Here is an 8,051-nt window from a genome sequence, read left to right as displayed (position 1 = left end):
AGCCACTCCTCAGAAGGAAGATGGGGCAATCTACTTCCGTAGTGATACTGCCTCAGAAACCCAAGGAGGGGTCGCTATGAGTCGGGTCTGACTCAGCGGCACATAACAACAACAACAATTTCTTTATTAATTATAATTAGCTGCGAATTATAAGCTTATGTTTTATACTGTATGTGTATTAACAACTAGATCAATAGATTCCCCTATGACATGTAAATAATTCAGAACACATAGCACACCCTCCTTTCTCCCTTCTGTTAATGATATATTTTATTCATTTATTTTCAGTTAGTCTAGACATTCAATATTTCCAGCCCTCTATAATTTCCATTCCTGTGCCTGATGCTACATCCAAATCAAACTATTTGTCATTTTTTAAAATATTATTTGACTTAGAAACTATTTCAAACCTTCAGAAAATTTCATCCATGTGTTCATAAGCCCCTACTGTGTGCCAGGCATCATTTCAGGCAATGGAGATTTGGTGTGAACAGCAACTGCAAGCCAGGCTATGGCCTTTTGGAGCTTATGTTCGACGGGCTGTATGAGCCCCTCAGAAAACGCATGGAGACTGAAAAGAGAAGATGTCCGAAGGCTTAGCATTGGAGTCCCCTTTAGAGTCTGGAAGAGTTGGATCCAGGAAAACAGACTGAGAAAGAGCATGGGGTAAAGAGGAAAACCAGAAAAGCATGGTGTTCCAGAATCCCAAGTAATGGAGTTATATTCATCAGTAGTGTTGGATGCTGCTGAGTGCTTCAGAAATGAAGACATTTCTGTTTTTGTCAAGGTGGTGTCAAGGAACAGTAGAGCTGGCGGAGTAGGTGTAAGAAAGAATGGGTGTGAGAAAGTGGTGGGGTGGTGCTCCTAGAAACACCATCAGTTAACTGAAACATCGCCACAAAGAGACAGCTGAAAAAAATGGTTAACAAACAAACAAAAAAAACCCCACAGCCATTGAGTCCATTCTGATTCATAGTTTCCAAGGTGGTAAATCATTGTGGAAGGAGATTGCCCACTCTTCCTCACACAGAGTGGCTGGTAGGTTAAAACACCACCTTCTGGTAAGCAGTCAAACCCCTTAGGCACTACACCACCAGAACTCCTTAAAAAGGTAGTTGAGTACCAATTTTTGTATTTTAAAAAAAGTATTTCAAAATAATTAAACAAGCAGTTAGAAAAAGGTTGTATGATTACTGGGCTGAGCTAAGAGGCCACATGAGGTTTATGGTCATAAATATAAAGTGAAACCTATGAACATGGATATGTGTTTTTACCCAGCCACACTCAGCTCCTGGGAAACAGGCATGGAGTAAGTGTAGAGTCAAATTTAACAAGGCAAAAGATTTGAACAACACTTCACCAAAGAAGAAATGTGAATGGCAAATAAACACATGAAAAGATGTTTAACATTGTTAGCCATTAGGGAAAACAAACTAAAACAATGACAAGATATCACCACAAGTCTCTTAGAATGCTTAAAATAAAAAACGCTGGTATTTTCAAATTGTGGCAAGAATTATGAGATACTGAATCTTTTATATATTGCTGATGGGGAAGTAAAATTTTACAGCCACTCTGGAAAACTGTCTTAAAGTTTCTTAAAACATTAAAATGTACACTTACCATGTCATTTTGTTGTCTTGCACCTTAGAATCAATAGGACAAACTAGAGGAGCTCTAGTGGCATAGTGCCTAAGGCATTTGACTGCTAACCAGAAGGCTGATGGTTCAAACCCACCAGCCACTCCTCGGAAGGTTGTGCAATCTACTTCCATAGTGATATCGCCTTGGAAACCCAAGGAGGGGTTGCTATGAGTCGGATCAAACTTGTGCTGTTGCATAGAGTTTCCTAGGCTGAAATCTTTATGGGAGCAGATTGCCAGGTCTTTTCTCTTGCAGAATGGCTAATGGGTTGAACTGTCAACCCTTCTGTTAGCAGCCAAGCACTTTAACCATTGTGCCACCAGCATTGCTTACCATATAAGCCAGCAAATGTACCCCTGGGAATTTATCTAGGAAAAAAGGAAAACTTATAATCACATGATATACCTGACACAAACATCCTTAAAGTCAGTAACATCCTTAAGTCACAGCAGCTCCCTTCCAGGATGTTCGACAGCAGGGACAGAGTCCAGAGTAGAACACATGTAACAGCTGATGTATGTCTTGGGTGGTAACAGCAGCACCAGATGGAGCACAAGATGGACAGACAATGCTCAGTGCTAATGGCATTGATAATGCTCAGGCCTGTGATGTAGGCACCACAGGATCCCATGGAGATGGGATTGAAAAAAGTGATGAGGTTATGCCCTCATCCACCAAGGGGAAAGAAGATTTTTCTTTAGGGACCTGACAGAAATGGGACCACTTCTGGTCCCATTCAGGCTAAGGAAGGCCAGTGTTCTTGGGCTGCAAATGACTTCATGTACAAACTTTATGAAGATAGGAAGTACTTTACTCTTGTCTATTGTGTTTTTCCAGGGCCTAGTTTTATGTAGGATATACAGTAAGTGTTCCAAAAATTTTTATTCAACAAATGAATTAATCAACTAATGAATATGGATTCCAACAGTAGTGGGAGATTTGGGTTAAATGTAAAAGATAAAATTTGAAAGGCAATTAAAATCACCAGAAAATTCACATGTATGGAGATTTAGAATATTCAGTCATGATTACTCCTTCTGTAAAAAGTTCTGTGTGTGTTTGAAAGGATTCTTTTACCTATACAAAGTTAATGATGGTCCCTGCCCTACCTCCAAACAGGGAGGGCCAATAAATGGCTTTACTAAGCACCTAGATGAGTTTATCTGCCCAATTTAGGTAGGAATCAGGGGATGAACTGAATTTCTCTGAATTTAGAGGTGAACGAGGCAATGTTGGGGAAGAAAAAAGGATAACAAAGAGGATGAATAGAGGTATTTGGGGCATGGAAATATCTGTGATTTCTTTTTTTTTTTTTTTAACTTTTTATTGTGCTTTGAGTGAAAGTTTAAAGAGCAAATTCATTTTCCATTCAACGGTTCACACATTTGGTTTGTGACATTGATTGCAATCTCCATAACGTTACAGCCCTCTTCCCACTTCCTCCCTGTACCCTCCTTTCCCATGAATTCCTGCCTTCTGAGCTTTCTTCCTGAGCAAATGCTGCTTTTCTGATTTCCCATGGTTGATTGTTCTAAGGAGTGCACCTCCCTGGTGTAGTTGCTTACCTCAAAGACCTGTCTGTCTACTGTTTGGCTGAAGGTTAATTCTTAGAAGTGAGTTCAATATAAGGGGGACTATTAACTGGCTCTGTGGTAGCATAGTGCCTAAGGCATTTGACTGCTAACCAGAAGGCTGGTGGTTCAAACCCACCAGCCACTCCTCAGAAGGAAGGTTGGGCAATCCTACTTCCATAGTGATACTGCCTCAGAAACCCAAGGAGGGGTCGCTATGAGTCAGGCCGACTCCATGGCAAATAACAAAAACAAACATTAACTGGCTAGGAGCTCTGGTAGCATAGTGCCTAAGGCATTTGACTGCTAACCAGAAGGCTGGTAGTTCAAACCCACCAGCTACTCCTCAGAAGGAAGGAAGGTTTACTTCCGTAGTGATACCCCTTAGAAACCGAAGGAGGGGTCACTATGAGTCAAGTCCAACTCCACGGCACATAACAACAACGTTAACTGGCTGGTCATGGGATGTGTAACACAAGCCACTCTTTTCTCTTTACCAGATGATTTGTGTGCATTTTACTTGTCTGAATAAAGCATTTTGTAAGATAATTTTTTAATGGGGTGGGGATTTATAAACGTTGTCATATCCACTTTATGCAGAACTTTAGATGAAAAGAGAGATGCTCATGCAGCTTTCAGTTGGTAAACAAGGCCTAACTCACAACTGGGTGAACATTAGCACCTAATTGAGTACTTACTTGTATTACCTGTTTTAATGCCTTAACACAACCATCTGAGGTAAGTGCTATTATTATTTTCATTTTACAGAAAGGAAACTAAAGCATATGAAAGTTAAATGCTTTGTTCTAGCTGTCACCCCAAAAAGTGGTAAAGCCTAGATTTGAATCCACAGTTCTGAGCCAGAGTCCATGCCCTTAACCTGTCCTGCAGCCCCACTGCCAGGGTAGGGTGTCAACTACACATGGAAACTGGGTAGGAAACAACTGTCAAGGACAAATACAAAATGGCAGTTCACATACACAATTTATTAAATTAGAATAGGTAAATTTCAGAACTATAAGGAAGAGAAGTCTATCATACACAGACTGAATAAGAAGTAGGTGGAAGTTAAGTGGACCCAGACTGGATCCCAGGAGACCCTACCCGTCTCCAGAAAGGCACCTGTCAGTTCAGACTTCCCAGGACTCACACAGGGCAGGATGATCCAAGTGGAAAGACGCTTTCTCTGGGAACCTCTGGGTGGGCATACGTGACCGAAAGTGTCCATAATGTACCCTTTTAGTTCTCACTGTGTCTTAGTTTCCTAGGGTGGCCATTAAAAAAGTACCACAGAGTAGGTGGCTTAAAAGAACAGAAATTTATTTTTTCACAGTTCTAGAGGGTAAAAGTTCAAATCAGGGCCTCGACAGTGTTGATCCTTTTTTTTTTTTTTTTTTTAGATAGTGCTTTGGGTGAAAGTTTACAGAGTAGATTATTTTCCCATTCAACAGTTTATGCAGACTTTGTTTTATGACATTGGTTGCAAACCCCTCAAAGCACTCTTCCCACTTCCTCTCTTGTTCCCCATTTCTATCCGTCCTTCTTTCTTATCCCTTCCTGCCTTCTGAGTTTTGTTTTTGGGTAAACACTGCTCTTTTGGTTCTATATGGTTGATTGCTCTGAGGAGTACTCTCCTCAAGGGTACTATTGTTCACTTTATAAGTCCATTTATTATTTGACTGAAAGGTGATCTCTGGGGGTGGGGTTCACTTCCATGTTTGAAAGATGTCTAATGGCCATAGTCTCAGGTGTTCCATGTTGATTCTTGCTGTGGGCCTCTGTGATAGTTAAAGTTATGTGTCAACTTGGCTGGGCCTGGTTTTCAGTGGCTGGGCAGCTGGACTTAGTATTCCCCATGATGAGACTGGTAATCAACTCCATGGTGGAATCTAATGTGAGCAGCTGAGTAGGTACCTCAGGGATGTGGTCTGCTCCCAGTATATATGGAGAAGCTTTAGGAATGGCCTGCAGCTTTTTGGCATGCTTGGAGCCTACATGTAGCTGAGCCTTCATTTAACAGCCTGTCATTTTCCTACTGATCTTGGGACAGTCTCTGGACTTGAATTAGTGGCCTGCCATATTGTTTGGTAATATTGGAACTGTGCCTTTTTACTTGTCAACCTTGGCCTTGTCACCCTCAGCAGCCAGCAGCTGCCTGAGTGAAGAGACGCTTCTAGGTCCAGCGGGCTGGGAGCAAGAGGCAAAGCTGAAGCCCAAGGTCAAGGGGTATTCACCCAGCCCCTAGAGCTTGGCACTTTGAACTCAGACTTTTAGCCTCCAAAATTGAAAGAGAATAAATCCCAGTTGTTAAAGCCATCGCATTTGTGGTAGTTTAGAGCAGCACAAAGTAACCAAAACAGCCCCTCTTCTAGTTTCTGGTTGTTGTTATATGCTGTCTAGTCAGACCTGACTCATAGCAACACCTCCTTGGGTTTCTGAGGCGGTATCACTACGGAAGTAGATTGCCCAACCTTCCTTCCGACTAGTAGCTGGTCTGTTTGAACTGCCAGCCCTCTGGATAGCAGTCAAATGCCTTAGGCACTACATCACCAAAGCTCCTAGTTTTTGGTAGTGCTGGCAATCCTTTTGCTGCTTACAGATGCATCCGCTTCCATTGCCACATGGTGTCTCCCTTCCCCCGGTGTGTCACTCCATTTTATAAGACACAGTAAGAAGGAATTAGGACTAGGACTCACTGTACTCCAGTATGACCTCATTTGACCCAACTGATAAAAAGAAAAAAGTGAATAAATAAAACACCTATTCCTGATATAAGGTCACCATCATAGGTACAGGAGTTAGAAGTTCAACATGTCTTTTTTAAGGACACAATTCATTCCTAACATGCAGCCCTAGTTAGCTTGATGAGTTGATGGCAGGAAAATTCCAATTTCTTTTGTCTATTCTCAGAGCACACTGAACTTTTCTTATTGGCGGTTAACACAGATTGTAACTCTATCTTAAGTCTATATCTTTTTTTTTATGTCTCTCATTAAACTCTAAGCTCTGTAATGCCTGAATCATGCCTGTGTATTGTTTGTTTGTTTTGTTTTGTTTTGTTCAGTGTTGTATCTCTAGCATCTGGTACATGTCCCTTAGAGGCCATCTACTGTAATATCCTCATTTAACAGAAGCAGCAGCAGAGGCTAAAAGAGTCAGAGGGATTTTCCTGAGGTTACACAATGGATAAAACCAAACTTATTGCCTTTGAACGATTCGTGGAGAACCCATGTATTAGAGTCAAGCTGCTCTGTAGGTTTGCTTGGCTGTAATCTATATGAAAGCATAATGCCAGTCCTTTTTTCCAAGCTGCCACTGGGAATTTTCAAACCATCAACTTTCAGGTTAGTAGTTGAGCATGAACCATTGTGCACTAACCAGGTGTCCTAACCAGTGAATAGTGGGGCCAACATCAGCCCTGGTCTCCCAGAGCCCTATCCAAGGCTTCCCCTCTGCTCTATACTGCATAATTTATTATATGTAGAGAGCTTCTGAGAAAAGTCTTCATGTGAGCACAGAATCTGGCAATGTTACTATACCTAAGGGCATAGCCCCTGTCTGGTGGTCCTTTCCTACAGCCAAAGCCACACCCACTGCCACAGCTACTGCCCTGAGTTGAGATAACTTCTTCTTTTCACCCTTTCAGTCTTAGGAGTGGTAAGAATTTCCCTTATTACTTGCCTTTAAGGGTTTCACCATCCCTTGTGACCCTCCCTTAATCATTCCCATCTTTGTAAATAGTACCTTTATTAAAAGTCTTCTATTCTCCCAGTTTGGGCCATCTATTTACAGCCAGGACCCTGACAGATTCACAAAGGAGAAAACTTTTGAAAGTAAGTTAAATAGGGAAGCCTGATTTATTAATAGCACTTCAGCACTGGGCAGCTATGCAGCTATGCTATTTTTCTCCCTATATGAATGAAAGCAGTGTATTTCTCACCCTGGCAGCAGGATTGAATGGTTGGAAGGAAGAGGAGAATAAAGAGCTGATTCAGAAGGTGGAACCGTCCTGGTTGACCCCATTCACATGTCCCACAGTCAAGGGTGCTGACACCAACATGCCAGGAGGGAGCTTCATGTCTCCTACATTTTCCTGACGGAGGCCCCATGGTTCCCTGAAAATCCCATCCCACAGTGGAGTGATGGAGAGATGCAGATGAGGAATAAGAGGAAAACCACAATAGTGGCTTTGGAAATAAAATAGTTCTTGATGAACTCTTACCTCTCCTCCATTCTTTTGGTTGGAGTGGGGAGCTTGCCAGGCTGAAGGGGACAGACCTCCTAGGATTGACAGTTGGTGGAAGATGCTTCTCTGCTCTGAAGAGGTGCCTGCAGGAGGTTCAGTAAAAGTTGGTTCCTGAGCAAGGCTTATCTAGAGCTGGATAGCCCTATGACTTCCTGTACAGGAGCCTGCTGGCTAATTAGAGTGCAGAGTTGTTTGAGTCATGATGCCTCAAGAAATGTTTCTCAACATTTGCTTTCATGTGTCTCATCATCTAACCATCCCCTCCTTATCCAGGCTACCACCCTATGTGTGCTAGCCCTTCTGGAGCCTTTCCCAGCCAACTGTGTGCATGGGCAGCAATGCCAAGCAATGAATTCCTGCACTGAGAGGTTTTTATAACACATAGCACACACACATAGCTTCCCAGTGCTGAAGTGCTATAAATGAAGCTCTCTTTCCTTTGCTTGGCCTTCAAAGTCTACTGTGGCCCACCCACCCTTTTTTTTTTTTTTTTTTCCTATCATAGCAATAATGCACAACTGTTTAAAATTTCTTTTCAAATGACACAGAAGTGTGTCAAATGAAGATTAAAGTTTTCTGAAATGCTACTT

Source organism: Orycteropus afer, unplaced genomic scaffold, assembly GCF_000298275.1.
Source record: "Orycteropus afer afer isolate SDZICR_OR568_19922 unplaced genomic scaffold, OryAfe1.0 scaffold00014, whole genome shotgun sequence".
In the NCBI taxonomy this organism is placed as follows: domain Eukaryota; kingdom Metazoa; phylum Chordata; class Mammalia; order Tubulidentata; family Orycteropodidae; genus Orycteropus; species Orycteropus afer.
The sequence above is the reverse complement of the archived record's forward strand: the minus strand, read 5'-3'. Positions refer to the sequence as shown.